Genomic DNA, 20533 nt, shown 5'->3' on the forward strand with positions numbered 1-20533 from the left:
AAACATGCTAAAAACATACACAGAGACAACCAGGTCCTGTGGGGGAATAGGGACAGAAGGGCCACTCCTCACGTGGGGAGCACCTTTGGCCACCCTCTCTCCTGGAGGGTGCTGTGGCCACTCCTCACGTGGGGAGCGCCCCGTGTCCATACCCAAGAAGGTTTTTATTGAGAAAGCAGACTTAGTTTGTGGATTCACAGTCTGGCAGAAAAGATCAAAAGATGTAGTGGGGGCAGGACTCCTGCTGAGAATCCAGGCAAGGTTTGGGGTTTTTAATATGTGAAAGAGGTACAGGTTCCAAAAGTTTCCTGCCTGTGCTTTTAAATTCCAAGATAATAACATCCTCCAGCAAACAGATCTCACAGGATCTTGCATATTCTATGTCCCAGGCCTGATTACCCCGGGGGGTCCGCTGTTTCCGGTCTGGGCTGTTTTGCCCCTGCAGGTCTCAGAAGACAAAGGCAGCCAGGAGACTTGGATTTCTCACATCCAAGAGCAAAGACTCAGGCTTTGACAAAGCCAAAGAGGGCAGGGGTTAATGTCTGATCACCCCTTCATTTCCACAGCCCCGTGAGTCTTGTCCTTGTCATTCCTTCGTGAACGCGTCTGTCTTAGATTCATTCTCTATCCAAGAGAATTGTTACCCGTTATTGACTGTCGTTCAAGCATGAGGAATGAGGCATATGAACAGGCAGCATTCATGCCAGGGAAATAAGTTTTGTCTCCTTCAGTGGCTCCTGGTCCGGAGGTCTTTCACTCAGCCTAAGTCACGGGGGGTTACAGCTTCCTGAGACCAGGAAAGGTGGCCCGCAACACCCATCATCTTCCACGCAGGAAATAAATCCTTTAGAACAAAATGTTTCAAAAATCTGTATGGTGCATTTACAGAATGGAATACTATGCTGCAGAAAGAAAGAAGGAGCTCCTACCCTCCATGACAGCATGGATGGAACTGGAGAGCATTATGCTAAGTCAAATAAGTCAGGTGGTGAAGGACAAATACCACATGGTCTCACCTATAAGTGAAACCTAATCAACAAAATAGACAAGCAAGCAAAACATAACCAGAGACATTGAAATAAAACACAAACTGACAGTAACCAGATGGGAGGAAGGAGGAAATAAGGGGGAGGAGGGGAATGGTCATCAAGGAACATGTATAAAGAACACATGGACAAAGCCAAAGGGGGGTAGGATTGAGGATGGGAGGTGTGGGTGGGTGGAGCGGGGGGAGAGTGGTGGGGGTAAACTGGACACAACTGTACTTGAACAACAACAAAAAAAGGAAAGAATACTTCACAGGAAAAATAATCTGGCGTCCTGGTAAACAGAAGCTATGAGAATCGGAGTTCTTCTCTAACCCTGCCCCACTGTCCTGGGCACTGCATTTCCCCCAGTGGCACCTGTGAGGAAACTACAGTGGTATCTACAAGTGTGGTGATGACCTTTCACAGTAAGGACTGTGGGATCCACCCGCCACAGAAAAGAGGGGTGTGCAGAACCCAGGTCTGCTGCTACTGTCAGCTTTGGGGGCGGAGGGCTCCAGGCAGGGCTGTTAAGCTGAGCACTCCCAATCCCCACCACTTCAGGGAACTGGGGGAGGCTGAGCTTTGGTCTGAGGGGCACAGGGTCAGGTCCGCAGAGGGCAGGGGGCCCACGTTCCTTCGTCCCTTCGGGTCAAGGTGAGGACCAGAGGAAAGACAGCATGTTCCCCTCGGAATGGATTCCAGCTCCACTCCTGCTCTCAGCACTGGGGGCCCCAGATATGTTTTCCGCATGTGACCTCCAGTGAGTCCTGCACGGGAAGTCCGAGAGAGGTGAGGGCTGCCTCTGGGAGGCCCACTTCTGGTCCTTAGAGGGAAGGAATCCAGTCCGGCACAGATTGAAAGTATGAACCCTGAAGAAGGACTGAGAGCCGCTCCCCACCCCATCGCAGAACCCAGGTTAGCCCCCTGCTGTCAGCACTGAGAGTCCTGGGGCTGGGTTGTCTGGTTGAGTACTATTTCCCACAACCCACCTGCCCCCACCTCCTCAGGAGAGCAAGACAAGGTCTGAGGGGAGCAACCTCAGAGGCGCAGGGGGCAGGGCCCCGACTCTGCCTGGAATCTAGGCGAGAGCCAGAGGGAGGCCTGGAGGACCCCCACGAAATCCATCTCAGTCTCTGCCAGCAGTCCTGGGAATCTCTGGGCTTGGTGCCCTGATGTGACGTCCACACTTCACCTGGGGGTCTCAAGGCATTGAGGGCCTAGGTCTGAGTGGCTCGGCCTCCTGCTTAACAGAAGGAGGTTCCCAGGACCTGCCAGGGCTCAAGGTGAGAACCGGGAGGGAAGACAAAGGGACTCTGAACCCTAGAACAGTCAGTCCTGGGAGGCCCAGTGGGCAGGATGAGCAGAAACGGTGATTCATAACTTCCATGTCTTCTGGTTCTGACACTCCGGGGGCTCTGTGTAAGGGCTCAGACTCTCAGGTCTGCAGAGGGTGTGCCCAGGACATGACCAGAGTCAACTGTGAAGACCCTGAGGGAGACGGCGGGCGCCTGGGCCCCTGAGCGGTATCAATCTGGCAGGTCTCAGGGGGCAAGGTGGGAGGGTTGGGTGGGGGGATGACCACACAAGGTGTTTTCTGATTTCTGCATCGAGTCTGAGAGACCCTGGGGGGAGGGGCGGTGGTATAAAGAGCTGGGCTTCAGGTAGCAGAGCAGAGGACCCCAGGTCCTGCTGATGTCAACTTGAGGACCTTGAGGGGAAAATAGGTGACCCTAGACACTGGAATGAAGTCCTGGGAGGCTGAGTGGGTGGAGCATCCACAGGTAGCATTTCCTGACTTCTGTATCCAGGTCTGAGAGACTGTGGGGTCCCGTGTAAGGAGCAAAGCCACAGGTCGGCTCAGGGGACCCTGGACTCCACAACCTAGGGGACCCCATAAAAGCCCACCTCTGCTCTCAGCCATGGGAGCTCTCCATAGCAAATGACCAAGTGCAGCATTTCCTGACTTCCGTATGTATCCAGGTCTGAGTGAGACTTGGGACTTGATGAAAATTGTAGGGCCTCAGGTCCACAGAGGGGATACAGAGGTACTGCCCAGGAGTCACGTGGCACTTCCTCACTTTTGCATCTGTTTCTGAGAGGCTCTGGGGGTTTGGTGTAAGGAGCAGAGCCTCAGGTGAGCAGGGGGTGGGCCCAGGACCTGCCAGAGTCAAGGTGGGGACCCTGAGGGAAAACTGAGGGGATCAAGGACCCCTAAACAGAAAGGAGTCCACAGAAGGCTTCACTGCTGAAAGTCTTGGGAGGCTCAACGATGAATGAGCACCCAGAGAAGACACCACAGAAGCCCATACCTGATGTCAGCCTTGGGAATTCAGGGGGAGGAATGACACATGCAGCAGAGGGGAGGACCCAGGTCCTGCCATTGTCAAGGTGAGGAGGATACAAAGGGAGGACTGAGGGACTCTGGACCCTACAGTAGAGAGGAGCCTGCATAACCCCTACTGTGAACCCTGGGAGGCCCCAGGCCCGATGACCACATGCTTTGTTCCTGACTTGGGCATCTGTTTGTGAAAGAATGAGGACTTGGTAAAAGGAGCAGGCCCTCAGGTTATTAGAGGGGAGAGTTCAGGTCCCGCTGAGAGTCAAGGTGAGGACCCCGAGGGAAGACTAGGGGCCTCTGGCACCTGAGTTCTGAAGGGTCAGGCTCCAGGCAGGCAGAGGAATGGAGCCCAGGCTTTGCCAGGACACAAGGTAAGGACTCCAGGTAGGACTTAGGAAGACCCCTAGCAAACCTTGAAGGGATCCCACTGTTCCCTCTCCCTGCCATCAACACAGGGAAAGCCGCACAGCAGGGCTGTTGGTGTGGGTTGCTTCCAGACTTCTGCCTGAGGAGTGGCAAAGGAAGGTGAGGGCATTGTCCTGAAGGGCCTGGATGCAAGTGCCAGTAGTCAAATTGTGGGGGGTTTTGAGGCAAGATGAGGGCACCTCCCACCCCAGCAAAACAGAGACCAGCTGGCTCAGGCCTTGCTGGCACAGCTAGCTGGGTTGCTCAGGGCATGATAGTGGATGTGATGTGTCCTGAAGTCCACCTTGGAGTTCTCAGGGAGATGAGGGCATTCGGTCTGAGGGGATGTAGCTGAGGTGATGAGAGGGAGGGGTCCAAGGCCCTATGGGCTTCAAGGTGAGAACCCTCAGGGAGGACTGAGAGGGCTCCACCCTAGGCAGAAACGTTGCCAACTCTCACACACCAGAAAACCCCCAGCAGCCAGCCCTGGGAGGCCTGGAGGATATCAGGAAGAGACTCCTCCCCCCACTTTCTCCTTGTGAAGGGGGTGTCTGCAAGAGGGTGGCCTTGGCTTGCAGTAGGCATTCTCAGTTCAGCAAAAAGGAAAGGTCCCAGGCCCTCCATGAGTAAGCATGGTTTCCTTGGGGAGGACTGAGGCTACCACCCTTCAAACAAAAGGGAAGCCTGAAACCCACTCTGTGTTGCCGTCAGTCTTGGGAAACCCCTGGCATGGGTCTGTGGAGGTGGTTCCACCTCGATCCTGTCCCAGGGCACTCGGGAAGTTGAGAGCTTTGGTCAGAAAGGACGACCAGTTCGTGAAAAGAAGGGCCGAGTTTTTACCAGGGTCGGGAAGGGTCTGAACCCTTCCTTGGTGATCTGCACAGATACATTTAACATTAATGAAAATTTATGAAGATGGAGTTGATGATATGAAGTGTACCATTAATAAAGCCTGGGTACATTCAAAGCAAGAGAGAAGCAAGCCAAAGGAGACACATAATTTTGAGACTTTAAAGTGCTTTTGGGAACTGTGATGAGGAAATATTGATGTTTCCAAGTAAAGGCATTTTGGTGAGCTGCACAGATGATTTAACAGATAATGTTACAGAGCCTTCTTCTAAGTAAAGGCAATGAATTCTCCCACTGGTGGGTTTATTTAAATAAAATATGCTGTGTTTTAAAAAGTAAGAGACCCCACAGCATCAATCAGTCCCCCTGTCCTAACCATCGGGAGTCCCCAAGCAGGGGTGCCTGGATGTGACATGCTCTCCCTTTCCACATGCTTGCTTCTTCTGACAGGTTCTCACTGAGGGTAGTTAGTCAGGGTGATTTCTGGTCATCAGGAGTTCTGTCCATGCCCAGCCAGGAAGAAAGGCAAGCATCTTGAGGACAGACTAAGGGGACACTCTACTCAGAACAGATGGACCCAGGCCCTGCTGTCAGTCATGGTGGAACCTGTGCAGACTGGGGAACAGATGGGCCTCCTGTTCACATTTGTCTCAGAGCTCCCAGGAAGGTGAGGCCCTTAGTCTGAGAGGACAATGTCCTCGGGGTGTATACTTGCTCAACAGAGAGAGGAGTCCCAGGTTCTGCCAAGAATCAAGGTGAGGACCCAGAAGGGGGAGTGGGGGTGTCCCAATTTTCAGAACAAGAGTGGGCTCCACAGAAATCTGCCTTGCTCTGAGTGTTATCCCTGAAGGCCCCAGGCAGTGCTGTCAGCCTGAGCCCCTTCTCATTTTCAGATCGGTCCTCTCAGGGAGAGGAGGGCTTTGGTCTGAAGGTCTGGACTCAGGTCAACTGGGGCAGGATTCCAGGACTTGCCAAGAATCAAGGTGAAGAACGAGGGGAACCAGAGCACATGGGAACCAAGATCTACCCAACCCCTTCTGTCAGCCATGGGGAAACTCAGAATGGTGCATGGAATGGCTCAACTCACTTCCTCTTCTGGTATCTATTGGAGGTGCAGCCTAAGTCTAAGTAGAGTGAGCTCACTCAGCAGAGTGAGTTGTCTGAGACCCTGCAGGGTGTCCTGGTGAGGAAATGATTGGAACCTTAGCCCAAGATAGATGGACCCAAAACTTTGGTCACTTCTTCTTGATCCCATGGGAGGCTCTGGGCAGGTGTGACCAGATGTGGAGCCCCCTCATTTTCTTCTCTTCGGGGTCAGGGAAGTGTGGTCTTGTTCTGAGAGTTTAGTCTCAGGCCAGCGGGAGGCAAGTGAGGGGCCAGGCCCTGGCAGGGGAAAGGTGAGGATCCTGAGTGTGCAAGGAAAGGACCACCCACCCAGGACAGAGGGGACCGCACAGAGTTCCACCACCACTCCTGTCAGCACTGAGATCCCAGGTCTGTGCTTGCCATCTGCATGCTGAGGTGCTGCTTCGTTTCCTCTTACTGGGGTTCCAACTTCCAGGAGGTAAAAAATTTTGTCTGGGCTACATATTCTCAGGTCACAGAGCAGTGGAAGGCCCGGCAGTGCCAGGAGTGTAGGTGAGGTGTCCACCCTGATTATGATTATGTACACAGGGATTTCCCCCCACACCAGATCAGAGGGGATCCCACAGCACCTGACACCTCCATGCCCCATCGTCAGCCCCAGAACTGTGGGCTCGGCCTTCTGTACACAGAGCAGTCATTTCACTTCCTACTTCAGGTTTTTAGTTCTTCAGTCTGATCAGGAGTGACCCCTGTGAGGCCCGAAAGCAACCGTAAAGTGGGGGCCTGTAAGTTGCCTTTGTCAGGGCCGCCTAGGGTGTGTTTCTCAGGTGACACTTCTCTCACTCCCTCTCTCCCACAGGCCCGTGGGCCCCCCATCATCCACCTTCTTCCCACACTCCAATAGCTGTCCCACCAAGAGTCACCATGCATTGCCATCAAATGAGTGAGCTCTGCAAGCTTGAGGAAGACCATCAGGACCCCAGAGGGGCCCAGGTGGAGGAGCAGCTGTTTTGGGGATGCAGAAGAGGAGGCTGTGTCTCCCTCCTCCTTAGCTTCCTCCCCCTCAATCCTGTTTCCATCCTGCACTAGAGGGGTGGCTGCTGCTGAGACACCAAGTCCTCTCCAGAGTCCTCCAGGTGCCTGACCTCCCCTCTGTGCCATGACAGCCCCTCCATGGAGCCAATATGAAGATGAGGGCTCCAGCAGCCAAGAAAAGGAGGTGCCCAGCACGTGGGAGGTCCCAGAAGATGCCAATTCCATGCATAGCCCCGCAGTTGAAGATGACAGAAATGGTAGAGTTCCTGCTCCTGAAGTGTCATTTAAAGAAGCCCACCACAGAGGCAGAAATTCTGAGTAGCATCATCAGAGAGTACCAGGACCACTTCCCTGAGATCCTGAGCCAAGACTTGAAGTGCATGCAGCTTGTATTTGCCATCGAAGTGAAGGAAGTGGGCCCCAATGAGCACCCCTCTGTCCTGGTCAGCACTCTGGACCTCACCTTTGATGAGATGGTGAGCGATGGGCACAGATTTCCCAACACTGGCCTCCTGGTCACACTTCCATGGGTGATCGCCATGGAGGGCGATTGTGCCACTGAGGAGGAAGTCTGGGAGGCGCTGGATGTCATGGGCATGCATGATGGGAAGGAGCACTGGATCTATGGGGAGTGCAGGGAGCTCGTCACCAAAGTGTGGGTGCAGGAAAAGTACCTGGTGTACCGGCAGGTGCCCAGTAAGCGATCCTGCATGTTCCGAGTTTCTGTGGGGTCCCAGGGTCCATGCTGAAACCAGCAAGTTGAAAGCCCTCAAATTTTTGGTCAGAGTTAATGCCAGGGATCCCAGTGCCTTCCCTTCTCTGTCTGAAGGGACTGAGAGTGATGAGGAAGAGGGGGCCTGAGCCAGAGTTGCATACAGGCGCGTTTCAGGCCCATGTTCAGTAGCTTCGCTCGCTTGGTATGAAGTGGGGCTCATTCTCCACTTTGTGATTGAGGAGTGAGCAGTCAGAGTTCTAGGTAGTGAGGCTAAGGGCGAGTTGGGGGAATAAGAGCTGTAGCACCATTTGATTTCTGTTCTCTGTGATAACTTAGAATTTGATCTTTGTTTCCTTTGGGAACTTTCCATATATCGTTCCTTTTAATAGAAGGTTTAATAACCTTCAACATCAAAGTTTGTGAATGACATTGCTCACACCATATATTTGTGTTTGTCCAAGTTTGTGATCCTGAAGGAGATAACATGGCATTAGAACAGCATTTCCATGGAACTATGAAATAACTCAGCAGTTCAGTCAATGGAGTCAAGAAATAAAGAAATAAAAGCAAAGGGTTGTTAGTTCTTGCTTCTTATCCCTTCTCGTCTGTCATACTATGAGACATTATTTAAGTATCCTTGGATTTGCTTGGTTCATTCATGGTGGGGTGAGAAATGTGAGACTTCCGCAATAGTGTCAACAATAAAATTAACTAGTTGTTAGTTAGTTAGTTAAAAAGAAAAGAAAGAAAGAAAGTGGAGACATTTCATCTGAATAAAGATGACCCCTGCTCAGTGGTTCATTCACTCCCCAGACATTCAGTGAGCCTCTGTCCTCTGAAGGCCCTGTGCAAGTAGTGGTGACACGAGCATAAGCAGGACATACCCACCTACAGAATGACAGTGTGGGAGCCACAGTCATATAAGGAAAGTGATGGGGTGTCCCCTAAGTCCATGATATCCCCGCTCTTCCCAGCCCATGGCCCACCTTCTACGTCACAGATCATTTCTCTTCTCAGTACTATGCATGACATCTCTCAAGACAAACAAATAGCAGGACCCTGAGGCCCAGGTAGTAAAAGCAGGCCTAAGGAAGGAAGGTGGCAATGAGAATCAAACACAATTTGGGGATTGTCTGAGGCATGTTGAGAGGTGAGTCTGCCAGGTGCCGGCATTTCTGACCAGTCCTGGCACTTTCCCTCACGACAGCACCTTTCTCCTGGCCTTTCCCCATGTCCCCTCCTGTCCAACACTGGAACCTGGTATGCTGACATGCTCATCCCTGCCATCTCCTCTGAAGGCTGCACAGATCTCCTGCCCTCGCCCTGACACAGAGGCTTCCTACTCCCTGCAGGAGCCCCCTGCTCTCCCATAGCTCACCCTCGATCCTGTCTGGTAGCCACAGCCCTTTAAGTGGAAAGTGTTACTTTAGAACCTGATATTTAGATACCTTGTCATCCCTCCTTGGGACTCTTCCAATGCAGTCTCTGTTTTCCAGATGGGCTGTGAGCACAGTTTGATTGTGCCTATATTCTACTGGGCCTTTGGATAGAACCCTGAAGATACACAGAGGATTTATGAAGCCACCCCCAGGGCTTGTAGTAGGAGTTTAATGGGATTCTTATCTGAAGCTGGGAGCTGAACATGTGCACAGATGAAAGAGCTTATTTAGCTGGCCAGAAATTAATGCCTCAATATAAATGGTAGATGAGGAGCAAACATGGACTGAAACCTAATTTCTTCTAAAAATATTTAACATCGCTCCCCCCCGCCCCACCACGGAATCCTCCTAGGAGGTGAGAAATGGTTCCTTGGTGGACTTGTTAGGTGAAATTTAAAAAGAAAAAAAAATAATTAGCCACCCTCCCTCTGTCTCTTGTCTGGTCCCTGCCCCACAGGAAAGTTGTGTCTTTTTCAGTGAGTCTAAATGCACCTGTGCAGGTGTTCGGGCAAGTTCACTCATATGGAGGGTAGCAGAGACTCACAGGTTAAAAAGTTACCCATGCATCCGAAGGGAGGAGAGCATTCTCAGCCAACTGATACTATAGACAATATTACAGTATTGCAAAGGGAAGTGAAGAAAGGCACTATTGAGTGAAGAAGGGGAACCCTCCCTGAGGAGATTTACATGACCCTCTTACAGTTAGATGTGGTTCTGTATTTGAAGGCATCTGTCACATAGTAGGCACTTAAAAACTCAGAGACTTTCAAGAGAAATCTGACCACAGGAAGTCCTCCAAGCAATGAGGATGGTTGTCGTCACAAGCAATTACAATGGTTGCTTTCTTATGAGCACCGACAATGTGACAGTGCATGGGAGGGACTTCAGTGCCCACCCATTTCTTCTCTTGCTCTCCTTCCTGAACAAGGTGCATGCTACATTGCCAGTCCACTTGTAGTTAGGAAGGGCCATGTGACAACCCTTTGCCACTGAGACATGATCGGAAGCATCGTTTATCACATCCACACATTTGACAGCCAGTATGCCAGTTCCGTGCTCTCTCCCTCAGTTCACCAGCAAATATGGTGGCTCCATATTGAGATGCAGCCTGGATCCGTGGTCACCTAGATCAGGGGGCCCCTGCCAAACCGCATCAGAATGTATTTCTGTTCTACTATTTCCATCATTAGGTTTATATAAATGTTTTGTAATATAAAGACTACTATGTACTGCATGGATTCTTATTGCAAAAAAACTCTAATAACAGATAAATCAGTTTCCCCCTTTTCAAAATTCCTCCCCAATTCAGCCCCCTCCTCAGAGGTCACCACAAATGACATGATGGTATATATGATTTCAAAGCTTATACTAGCTTTTTTCATACACAGATGTGCTGTGAAACATGAGGCATTACCCATGATGTACATATCGATCCGTCGCATGCCTTCACTGCTTAATAATTTGGAAACAGGACATTCCCGTGACAGCACACATAGACCTTCCTCACTTTTGCAAGAAAAACAATCAACCCTATTCAAAAGTGAGCAATGGAATCAAACAGACATTTCTCCAGAGAAGATGTTCACATGACAATGAGCAAATCAAAAGATGCACCATATTACTAATCCAAGAAAAAAATACAATCAGGAAATCATAAGTGTTAGCAAAGATTGGGAGAAATTGGAACCCCTGTGCACTGTTGGTGGGGCTGTAAATTGACACAGGCACCTTGGAAAACAGTATGGTGTCTCCTCAAAAATGAAAAACAATTACCATATGATCCAGTGATCCTACCCTCTGAGTATATGCTCTCCAAAATTGAAATCTGGGCCTCCAAATGAGATTTGTACACCCATGTCCACGGCAGCATAGCTCATGATAGCTAAAATGTGAAAGCAAACCAAGCATCTATCAATAGACAAATGGATATGCAAAATGTGATTTAATGGAATGTTATTCAGCCTCCAAAAGAAAGAAAATTCTGACATACGCTGCAACACAGATGAGCCTTGAGGACATTATGCTAAGGGGAAGAAGCCAGACACAAAAACACAAATGCTGTGTGATCCCCTGATATGAGGTACTTTATTCAAATTCCTACAGGTGGAAAGTAGAAAGGTAGGTGCCAGGGACTGAGGAGAAGGGGCAATGAAGGGTTATGGTTTAATGGGACTAGAGCTTCAGTTTTGCAAGAAGGAAAGAATTCTGGAGATGGGTGGTGGTGATGGTTGCACAACAAAAAGAATCGTACTTAATAGCACTGTGCTGTACATTTAAAAACGGTTAGGATGGCAAATTTTATGTTTTGTGTATTTTACCACCATAAGAAAACATATTTTATTTAAAAATCACACAGTGTGACAGAAATAAACAGCGTCTTTGATCGCCTCATCAACAGACTGGACACAAGTGGGGACACGATGAGCAAGCTTGAAGATATGTCAACAGAAACCTCCAAAACTGAAATGTGAAGAGAACAAAGAATGAAAATGGTGGGAGTACATATCCAAGAAATGCTGGACCAGTACAAAAGTTATAAGGTATGCATAAGTGGAAGAGGAGAAAAGGAGAAAAGAGAAAGAAACAGGAAAAATATTTCAGGTGCCAATGGCAGAGGATGTGCCAAAATCAATTAGTGACATGAAACCACACACTCAGGAAGCTCAGAAAACACCAAGTAGGATCAACAACAACAACAAAACATCTGCTTTAGGCATATCATATTCAAAGTGCAGGAAATCAAAGAGAAAGGAAACTTAATAGAAGCCGAGTTAACCAAAAGTGTGAGAGGAATCCAACTCTGTTACTTCTCTGCCTGTGCCCCTGCCACTTGGCCAGCGAGCCAGATCCATGGGAGGGAAGTGCACAGTAGTGTGGGGAGTCTAGCTTTGAGCTAGAGGACCAGAAGGGGGTCTCCTGGGAGCCAGGGAGAGTGGTGAAGGCAGGCAGTTCCAAACAGTTTGGGCTGTCCGTGACCAGTCTGGATGACCTGCACAGGTGTTGTGTGTGGAAAGTGCCAGAGCTGGGCCCACCCAGGTGTGTCCTAGTCAGCACTGTGAGGTGTGCTCCCAGGCTCAGCAAGTCCATTTGGATTCCTGGCACTTGCAAAAGCAGCAAAGCGAGTTTTCCTCAGGAGGACAAAAGCTTCCAGGACCAGTTCTGGAAAATCTAGATCCTTAAGCCCTCCCCAGGTGTTGGGTTTCATTTTTCCTGCATCCTTACTCAGTCAGCAAACTTTACATTGTTATCTTCCCCCAATTGTCCTCTCTTCTCCCCTAGTCTGCTTCAACTGGAAGGGTCGTATGCAGGAGGAACAAAAAAGTATTATCCTCAAACGTTGTCATTCAGGTGAACCAGAAAAAACATGTCATGTTCCAGAAGTGGCCAGGATGAAATTCTGAATTTTCCACAGTTTCAAAATGGGTTTCCATAACCCTTTTCATCCCGCCTGCTTCTCCATTGAGGGGTAGGGAAAAGGGCAATGCCTTTCTGGAGACTGCTCAGTGAGTACTGGTGTGAGCACCAGGAGAGAGGTGAGGAAGCAGACAATCAGTCCTGGTTGCAAACTGCAACTCATCGGGCCAGACTACCAGTCCTGCACAACAAATCAGTGCAGAAGACCCTCCTGAGAGGGGGTCCAAGTCAGAGTGCACGGAGGGCTCCCAGTCACTGTGAGGGGTCCTGTCACCACATGAAGCCTCCACAGGCATCTGGAGTGAGGAGTGCAATTGTCTGCATCAGAAATGCAGTGTCCCGGACCAATCCTGACTCACTGGGTCCCATGAGAGATCAAGCCCTTCATCCCCGACATCTACAAGGGACCCAGATGGCACAGGACAGCACTCGGGATGTCTTGACAGATTCAGCCTCCACAGAGAGGTATCCCAAATCTGCAATAGTGCCACAGTCCAGAGCCCGTTCAACTGAGCTTTGCTGGCTTCCATTCAACACCCGACCTGCTGAAGCTGAAACAGCCTTTAGTGGACAGTTTCAGGTTGCAGATTAGAGTGAAAGGCCTTTGTGAGTTTGGGGTCCCAAAACTCAAGGGTTTATTTTCCTGCCTTGTCAGCCTTTAAGTCCCTCCCCAGTGGACCCCTGAAAACCATGCACCTGAGGTCCGATAACCCCGGCCTCTCAGGGGCAGCCATGTGATTGCAAGAGAGCTCATTAGCAAACACTAGGGTTCCAGCGGTTGGGGCCTGATCAGGAAAGAGACATCACCAGGAGAGGCAGCAATACACAAGGAGCTTTGCTGCATGGGGCCTGAACTGGGCTGAGGTAGAGGGGAGTCCCTCACAGCAGGAGTCCCTCCATGGGTTTCAGGGCCAGGAGGGCACAGTCTAGAAGGGAGTGCTGTGGTCTCAATGTTTGTGTGCCCCCTAGAAGGCTGATGTTGAAACACTAACTCCCAAAGATGACGGCATTAGGAGGTTGGCCCTTTGGGAGGTGCTTATGTCATGAGGGCTGAGCCCTCAGGGGTGGGAGTAGCACCTTATAAAGGGGCTCCAGAGAGATCCCAGCTCTTTCCACCATGTGAGGACACAGAGAGGAAGGCCCTCACTGTAGCATGCTGGCACCTTAATCTTGGACTTCCAGCCTCCAGAACAGTGTGAAATAAATTTCTGTAGTTGGTAAGTGACTCAATCTGTGGTGTTTTGTTATGGCAGCCTGATTGGACTAAAGGAGAAGGGCGAGGGAACAGCTGGAGGAGTGGCATTGGAGAGCGGCTCTGTGTCCAAGTGATGTTGCTCAGCAGCTCCAGGGAGTGGCCTGGCGTCTTAGAACCACAAAGCTCTATCTTACCTATGCTCAGAAGCTCGGCTATCCCCAGGGGCCCCATAGCCCAGAGCTCAGCACATTCTCTATGGCTGCAAGGCTGTGCAGAAGCAACAGACTAAGACTCTGAGAGGCCACTTAATGTCAAACAGATATATTTTCTCCCGGAATGACTAAAATGATTAATTTTGTTTCAGATCTACCGCAATACCAACTCTTTCTTTCTTTCTTTCTTTCTTTCTTTCTTTCTTTCTTTCTTTCTTTCTTTCTTTCTTTCTTTCTTTCTTTCTTTCTTTCTCTCTCTCTCTCTCTCTCTCTCCCTCTCTCTCCCTCTCTCTCTCTCTCTCTCTCTCTCTCTCTCTCTCTCTCTCTCTCTGTCTCTCTCTCTCTCTCTCTCTCTCTCTCTCTCTCTCTCTCTCTCTCTCTCTCTCTCTCTCTCTCTCTCTTTCTTTCTTTCAATTTTATCATTGTTCAAGCACAGTTGTATGCATTTCCCCCTTCCACTCCCCCCTGGTGAAACCAGCCACCTGACCTCCCCCCGCCATGATCCTACACATTCTTGGTTTTGTCCATGTGTCCTTTACAGTTTTTCCCCAAACCCTTCCTCCGTTTTCCCCCATTATCCCCTCCCCGCTCCCCTCTGGTTACTATCAGTTTGTTCTTAATTTCAATGTCTCTGGTTATAATTTGCTCCCTTGTTTCTTTTGTTGATTAGGTTCTACTTAAAGGTGAGATCATATGGTATTTGTCTTTCACCACCTGGCTTATTTCACTTAGCATACTGCTGTCCAGTTCCATCCATGCTGTCACAAGGGTAGGAGCTCCTTCTTTCTTCCCGCTGCTGTGCAGTATTCCATTGTGTAAATGTACCATAGTTTTTGATCCATTCATTTACTGGTGGGCACTTAGGTTGCTTCCAGCACTTGGCTATTGTAAATTGTCCTGCTATGAACATTGGGGTGCACAGGTTCTTTTGAATTGGTGTTTCAGGGCCCTTAGGATATAATCCCAGCAGTGGAAGTGCCGGGTCAAAAGGCAGTTCCAGTTTTAGTTTTCTGAAGAAATTTCATACTGTTTTCCATAGTGGCTGCTCCAGTCTGCACTCCCACCAACAGTGAACTAGGGTTCCCTTTTCTCCTCATCCTCTCCAACACTTGTTGTTTGTTGATTTGATTAGGATGGCCATTCTGGCCGGTGTGACGTGGTATCTCCTTGTGATTTTAATTTGTTTCACTCTGATGGCTAGAGATGCTGAGCATCTTTTCATATGTCTCGGGGCCCTCTGTATATCCTCCTTGGAGAAGTGTCTGTTCAGGCCTTTTGCCCATTTTCTAATTGGGTTGTTTGTCTTCATGGAGTGGACGCGTGTCAGTTGCTTATATATTTTGGAGGTCAAACCGTTGTCCAAGGTACCGTTGGCAAATATGTTTTCCCATACAGTTGATTCTCTTTTCATTTTAATGCTGTTTTCTTTAGTCATGTAGAAGCTTTTTATTTTGATGAGATCCCATTTGTTTTTTTTCTTTCCTTTATGTCCCTTGCTCCAGAAGACATATGGGGGAAAATATTGCCACTTGCAATATCTGAGATTTTCCTGCCTATGTTTTCCTATAGGACTTTCATGGTGTCATGACTTATATTTCAGTCTTTTATCCACCTTGAATTTATTTTTGTGTATGGTGTAAGTTGGTGATTGAGTTTCTTTTTGTTTTGCACGTAGCTTTCCAGGTCACCCAACACCACTTGTCAAAGAGGCTATTTTTACTCAATTTTATGCGTCTGTCCTTTTGGTCAAATATTAATTGACCACAGAGACTTGGGTTTATTTTGGGGCTCTCTATTGTGTTCCATTCATCTATGTGTCTCTTCTTATGCCAGTACCAGATTGTTTTGAGTACAGTGGACTTGTAATACAGTTTGAGATCAGGTATTGTGATCCTTCTTACACTGTTCTTCTTTCTCAAAATTGCTGCAGCTATTCGTGGTTGTTCATGATTCCATATAAATTGTTGAAATATTTCTTCTACATCAGTGAAATATGTTATTGGTACTTTAATAGGGATTGCATCGAATATATAAACTGCTCTGGGTCGTATGGACATTTTGATGATAATTCTTCCAATCCATGAACATGGTACATGCTTCCATTTGTTTGTGTCTTCCTTAATTTCTTTCTCCATTTTGTGTAATTTTCTCAGTACAGGCGTTTTACTTCCTCAGTTAGGTTTATTCCTAGGTACTATACCTTTCTTGTTGCCATATTGTTACAGAACAAACAAGGGGGGCCTGGGACAATATAGTATTATTGAAAGAAGGCCCCGGGTCCGTTATGTCCGCCGCCAGAGGAAAGATGTCTCTCAATGCCAGAGATTCCTGAAAAGGAAAGGAAATGTTTATTTAATGCTATACAAACTTAAAGTAGTGACCTAATGTCTTTATCAAAAATCCTAAAGTCCCTAAAAGCACCCACAAACACACAGTCCTTCCTTCCTTCCTTCCCCCTTTGCCCAGTCCAGAGTACCGTATCTCAGGAAAGGAAATAGAAGTCCATGGCTCAGGCAGTCCTCTGGTTCTTAGTTAGTACTCCATCTCGACTGGGAGGCCTCCCTGGGTTCCTGGCACCCTCAGCTGAGTCACCAGGATCTCTGCTAAAACCAGGTGGTGGTTCCCTTTCTAAAGCTGTGGGGGTCCCCGCTCTGTCCAGGCCTCGTGGTTCTCCCTCTCAGGGCTGCGGGAGTCTCCACTCTGTCAAGGCCGCGTGGTTCTCTCTCCTAAAGCAGCACGGTTCTCCCCCAACGGCTGAGGTCCTCCCCATTCTGCTAAAGCCGCATGGTTCTCTTTCCTAAAGCAGCATGGTTCTCCTTCCTAAAGCAGCATGGTTCTCCCTCAATGGCTGAGGTCCTCCCTATTCTACTAAAGCTGCATGGTTCTCCTCCTCAGGGCTGCGGGAAGGGAGAGTCCCCACTCTGCCAAAGCCGCGTGGTTCTCCCCCCTAATGGCCGCCAAGTCTGGGTTTTTTTCCCCCCGCGGCCAATCTTCCTCTGCAGCCTCATTTCCGACTCCGCCCACACTCGGCTTCACATGCCAGAATTCATATCCTTCTAGCTTTACTGGGCTGCCATCATGAGTCTGGGCAGGTGTGGCCCCCATGTCCTGGAGCCAATCTTCTCCGAGCTCCCACGCAGGCACTGTAGCTTGGGGGATCTGCCCCCAGTCACGTCTTGGTGGGGGAAGTTACTTCCATTCCCCTGGCTCAGAGATGATCACAGCTATTTAACATATCTAAGTGACCAGCCAAAGGCTATAGATATGTTAAATGACCACGCTCATAGGGTAGCTGCAAGGCTGTTGCTATGCAAAACAGATCTCAATGGCCCTGCTCCATTTGTCCCTTCCCCCAACCCACACCCGGGGCGGGGGGGTGGAGACATCTGAAAATCTCCTGGACACCTTAAGTTCTGGACCGCATTTCAAATGCCCATTTGGGGTCCCCCCTCTAGGCTGCACCCTGTAACAATATCAAATGGGATTTTTTTCCTGATTTCTATTTCTGATATTTCATTGTTGGTGTACACAAATGCCTTTGATTTCTGCATATTGACTTTGTATTCTGCTGTTTCTGCCAAATTCATTTATTAGGTCGAGTAGTTTTTTTGGTGGAGTCCCTAGGATTTTCTATGTACACTATCATGTCATCTGCAAACAATGAGTGTTTTGCTTCCTCTTTTCCAATTTGGACGCCTTTTCTTTCTTTTTCTTGTCCGATTGCTGTGGCTAGGACTTCCAATACTGTGCTGAAGAGGAGTGCTGAAAGAGGACATCTTTGTTTCATTACTGATTTTAGTGGGAAAGCTTTTACTTTTTGCCCACTGAGTATGATGTTGGCTGTAGGTCTCTCGTATATGTCCTTTATTATGTTGAGGAATGCTCCCTCTATTCCCACTTTGCTGAGTGTTTTTATCAGAAATGGGTGCTGTACCTTATCAAATGCTTTTTTCTGAATCTATTGATACGATCATGTGATTTTTGTCTTTCCTTTTGTTTATGTGATGTACTGCATTTATTGATTTGTGAGTATTGTACCATGCTTGCATCCCTGGGACGATCCCACTTGGTCATGGCGTTAGACCTTTTCAATGTATTGCTGGACGTGGTTTGCCAATATTTTGTTGAGGATTTTAGCATTTATGTTCACCAGCAATATTAGCCTGAAGTTCTCTTTCTTTCTTATGTGTGTATTTGGTTATGGGATTAGGATGATGCTGATTTCATAAAAAGAGTTTGGGAGTCTTCCGTGTTGTTGGATTTTTTGGAATAGTCTGTGAAGGGTAGGGGCTAGATTTTCTTTAAATGCTTTGTAAAATTCTCCTGTTAAACCATCTCTGGTCCAGGGCTTTTGTGAGTAGGGAGTTTTTTTTATTACTGCTTCAATTTCTTCAGGTGCTATTGGTCTGCTCAGGCTTTCTGGTTCTTTTTCACTCAGTTTTGGAAGATTGTATTTTTCTAGAAATTTGTCAATTTCACCTAGGTTTTTTAACCTCTTGACATACACATCTTCATAGCAATTTCTTACAATCCTTTGTATTTCTGTGGTATCAGTTGTGACCTCTCCTCTTTCATTTCTGATTGTGTTTATTTGGGTCCTCACTCTTTTTTTTTTCTTCTTGATGAGTCTGCTTAAAGGCTTGTTGATTTTGTTTATATTTTCAAAGAATGAGCTCCTGGATTTATTGATCCTTAGAATTGTGGTTTTAGTGTCCATGTCATTTAATTTTGCTCTGATCTTGGTTAGTTCCTTCCTTCTACTTGTTATGGGGTGTCTTTGTTGTTGTCCTTTCAGTTCTTGTAGGCGTAGGGTTGGGTTGTTTATTTGAAATGCTTCTATCTTTTATAGGTAGGCCTGTATGGCTATGAACTTCCCTGTCAGGACTGCCTCCACTGTGTCCCTTACATTTTGGACTGCTGAGTTCATTTTCATTTGTTTCCAGAAACGTTTTCCATTTCTTCCTGGATCTCATTCTTGGCCCATTCATTGCTTAATAACATGCTATTCAATCTCCATTAGTTTGAGTGTTTTTTGAGTTTTTTTCCCTGAGGTGGGTTTCTAGTTTCAGGCCCTTGTGGTCTAAGAAGATGCTTGATATAATTTCAACTTTCTTGAATTTGAGGTTTGTTTTGTGTCCTATCATGTGGTGTAGCTTTGAAAATGTTCCTTGTGCATTTCAAAAGAGTGTGTATTTTGCTTCTTTGGGATGAAAGATTATATATATATATTAAATCAGTTAAGTCCATTGGACCTAGTACATTGCTCAATTCCACAATATCTTTGTTGATGTTTTGTTTAAAAGATCTATCCATTTTTGACAGCGGAGTGTTAAAATCCCCCTACTATAATTGTGTTGCTGTCAGTATCTTCCTTGATGTCCTCCAGGTGTTTCCTTATATATTTGGGTGCTCCTATGTTGAGTGACTATATATTATTTACAATGTTTATGTCTTCTTGATGGATTCTTCCCTTGAGTATTATGAAGTGATCTTCTGGGTCTCTTTTTATGGCTCTTGTTTTGAAGTGCATTTTGTGTGATGTGTGTATTGGCTACCCCAGCTTTTTTTTTTCCGTGTCCATTTGCTTGGGGTATTTGTTTCCACCCCTTCACTTTCAGTCTGTGTAGGTCTTTTGTTCTGAGGTGGGTCTCTTGTAGGCAGCATATGTGTGGGTCATGCTTTCTTATCCATTCAGCTGTTGTGTCTTTTGATTGGAGCATTTTATCCATGTAATTTAAGGTTATTATTGATAGATACTAATGCAATGCCATTTTACTTCCTTCATACCTGTGTTCCCTCTCTCTCTCTCTCTCTCTCTCTCTCTCTCTCTCTCTCTCTCTCTCTCTCTCTCTCTCTCTCTCTCTCTCTCTCTCTTCCTTTTCCTTAAAGCAGGCCCTTTAGCATCTCTCCCAGTGCTGGTCTGCTGGAGGTGCATTCTTTGAGCCTTCTTTTGTCTGGGAAACTCCTTATTTCACCTGCCATTTTAACTGAGAGCCTTGCTGTATAGAATAGTCTTGATTGCAGGCCATTGTTTTTCATTACTTGGAGTATTTCTGGCCGTCCACTTCTGGCTTGTAGCATTTCCACTGAGAAGTCAGCTGCTAGACTTATTGGGGCTCCCTTGTGTGTTACTTCCTATTTCTCCCTTGCTGCCTTTAAGATTCTCCCTTTCTCTTGGAATTTTCCCATTTTTCATTATGATGTGTCTTGGAGTGGGCCTCTTTGGGTTCTTCTTGATTGGGACCCTCTCTGCTCTCTGGATTTGTGTGATTTTTTTTTCTCTCATCACATTAGGGACATTTCCCATCATTACTTGTTCAAACAGGTTTTCTGTCCTTTGCTCTTCTTCTCCTTCTGGTATCTCTAATATATGAATATTATTATGTTTCACGTTATCCTGCCGTTCCCTTAACACCTCTTCATTGTCTCTGAGTCTGTTTTCCTTTTCCCGGTCTTTCTGGGATTTTTTCCCTACCTTGTCCTCCAGCTTGCTGATTTGATCCTCTGCTTCACCTAGCCTGCTTTGGATTCCTTCTACTGTGTTCTTCAGTTCAAAAACTATATTCTTCATTTCCTCTTGGCTCTTGTTGATAGTTTCTATTTCCTTTGTCGTGTTGATATAGTTTGCAGTGAGTTCATTGTAGTTTTCCTGTAGTTTTTGGTAATTCTCAGTGAGCTCTTTGAGCTTCCTTATAACCATTTCTTTGAATCAATACCCAATAGTTGACTTGCCTCTGTTTCATTTAGCATTCTTTCTGAGGCTTCCTCTTATCCTTTTGTTTTGAGTTTGTTTCTTTGTCTTCCCATTGTTTGTGAA

The 20533-nt window shown here is 47.5% G+C and overlaps 1 pseudogene; it reads left to right on the forward strand.

The window, feature by feature from the left end:
* The first annotated feature begins 6890 nt into the window (after positions 1–6890).
* Positions 6891–7602, forward strand: LOC123807037 (annotated as a pseudogene).
* Positions 7603–20533: the final 12931 nt, after the last annotated feature.

The sequence above is a fragment of the Phyllostomus hastatus genome, unplaced genomic scaffold (genome assembly GCF_019186645.2).
Source record: "Phyllostomus hastatus isolate PE091 unplaced genomic scaffold, TTU_PhHast_1.1 phas_scaffold_397, whole genome shotgun sequence".
NCBI lineage: Eukaryota > Metazoa > Chordata > Mammalia > Chiroptera > Phyllostomidae > Phyllostomus > Phyllostomus hastatus.